This window comes from Chrysochloris asiatica, unplaced genomic scaffold (assembly GCF_000296735.1).
Source record: "Chrysochloris asiatica unplaced genomic scaffold, ChrAsi1.0 scaffold00415, whole genome shotgun sequence".
Taxonomy (NCBI): Eukaryota; Metazoa; Chordata; class Mammalia; order Afrosoricida; family Chrysochloridae; genus Chrysochloris; species Chrysochloris asiatica.
The window spans coordinates 1,511,981-1,514,653 of NW_006408933.1; positions in this window are offsets into that span (position 1 = coordinate 1,511,981).

Genomic DNA, 2,673 nt, shown 5'->3' on the forward strand with positions numbered 1-2,673 from the left:
TTGTCATGATCCGCATAATCGAACGCTTTTGTGTAGTCAATAAAGCATAGCTAAACATCTTTCTGGAGTCCTGGTGTGGCTCTGTGGGTTAATGCGCCAAACTGCAAAGCTGTTTGAACTGTAAGATCGGTGGTTTAAGCTCACCAGCTACTCCTTGGAAACCCTATACAGGGTCGCTATGGGTCGGAATCAACTCGACAGCACTTGACAACAACAAAACAACTTTCTGGTATTCTTTGCTTTAGCCAAGATCCATCTGACATTAGCAGTGATATCCCTCGTTCCACGTCCTCTTCTGAATCTGACTTGAACCTCTGGAAGTTCTCTGTCCATGTATGTTTGCAGCCATTTCTGTATTACCTTTAGTAAAACTTTACTCACATGGGAATATCAATGATATTGTCATGATTTTTGCATTCACTGGGTCACCTTTCTTTGGAATGGGCACAAATATGAATCTCTTCCAGTCAGGTGGCCAGGTAACTATCTTCCAAATTTCTTGGCATAGATGAGTGCCTCCAGTGCTGCCTCCCTTTGAAGAAAGATTTCAATTTCTATTTCATCAATTCCCAGTGCCTTGTTCTTTGCCAGTGCTTTCAGTGTACTGTGGACTTCTTCCTCCAGTATCATTGGCTCTGGACCATATGCTACCTCTTGAAATGGTTGAACATCGACCATTCCTTTTTGGTACAGTGACTCTGTGTATTCCTTCCATCTTCTTTTGATGCTTTCTGCATCATTCAATATTTTGCCTATAGAATCTTTCAATATTGTTAATCAAGGTTTGAGTTTTTTCTTCAGTTCCTTCAGCTTAAGAAATGCTGAGCGTGTTCTTCCCTTTGGGTTTTCTAACTACAGGTCTCTACACATTTCATCATAATACTTGACTTTGTCTTCTCGATCTGAGTATTCCATAGCTATTCATAAGATTTTCAGTGATTAAATATTTGGATGTAATCTGTCTCTCCTTCTTCCTGTCTGTCTTAGTCTGGAAGCTCAGTTGAAACTCATCTACCATGGGTGAGCCTGCTAGTATTTAAAATATCCATGGCATAGCTTCTAGAATCACAGCAACATGCAAATCACCACAGTACGACAAATTGATAGACTTTGGGAACTAAGGACTTAAGACTCTACAATTGTGAGCCAGTTCCTTGATATAAACTTCTCACTCTCTCTCTACAAACACATATATATATACACACACATATGTGTGTGTATACATTTTTCACTGGTTTTGCTTTTGTAGAGAACCCAGCCTAAGACATGTGGCACCAAGTGTTGGGTTCTAGAGAAACAGATTCACAAGGATAAGTTGTTTTAATTGGCTCTCAAGTCTGACTGATTTTAAGGGTAATGATAACTCTGCCTCCACTAGTAAAGAATGTTGTAGGGTAGAGGCATGACTAACCTCCACTTCATAGGCATCAACCTTGGACTGATGTTGAGTTTGGTTCTCTTTCTCCCTTATAAAGTCAGAGGAAGTCAGACTTGGCTCCCACATGGTTTTTGCAGTTGGCGCCAGGAGCAAGGTTCATTGCAATGACTCCAGACTATGGACATATGAGGTTATGTAAGTAAAAGAACCAAGGGGTGAAAAAGAACCAAGGGGTGTGGGAAGTGAAACTTGTGATTTTTAGTTGGTCGTTTTTTTTCCCTACTTGTAATTGCTGAAAGAAATGTAAAAAATAAAATGCTGCATCTGAGGGAAGAAAAGCAGCTTCTAGAGTTGCCTGGAGTCAGTGACTGACAGGGAGCCAGAGCCTGTTGGAGCCACCCTGCCAGAGGCCCAAGGCCATGTACATATGATGGGATACTCCAAGACTGAAACACAGATTGAATTTGAGTGTTTTTACAAGGTTTATGTATTTAACTTCCTCATAAATATTGGTTTTCCCTGCCTACTACTGTAAAATCGACATACTTGTGTGATGGAAATGAATATGGGAATTATGATTACAGAAAGCATGTAAACTCACCTTCAGCCTATCCTTGATTAGATTTGCTAAAAGAGAGAGGAGTTAGAATTTTCCCAGAATAAATCAGCTTTTAGTTTTAATCCTTTGTGGAATAAGAAGCCTTAGGTGGAATTCTGAGCCCCACCCAGAAGAAGAGTGGTACATTTGCATTGAAAAAGACATACACACCAACCCAGAACTACTGGGAGAACAGGAGATTCCAGATTGAAAGAAAGACCTGCAGAAAAGCAACAGACTTTTGTCTTGTTGAGTTTCAAGCAAGCTGTTTGCCTTGGAGGCATCAAGGCCAGAAAATTTGGTGGCCACCAGAGGAAACCCCCTTCTAGAACTGAAAGTTAAAGGAGCTGGGGACCAGTCTAGCATACTTACACAATTCTGACTGGGTCAGAATTCCCAGTGGTTTGGCCTTTGAGATGTGGTTATCCTCATGGTGAAACTTAATCATAGTTAACTCTACAATAATTGGTTATGAGTAGCCAATCAATTTAAAACATGTTTCCTTGGGGGTGTGGCCTATAAGCTTGCACTCTTTTCCACTGGGGACTTGGGACTACAATTGTGAGCCATTTCCTTGATATAAACTTCTCTTTATATATATAGGACTCCAAGTCTCTCTTGGTTCCACAGGTGTTGTTGTTGTTGTTAAGTGCCGTCGAGTCGGTTCCGACCCATAGCGACCCTGTACAGGGTTTCC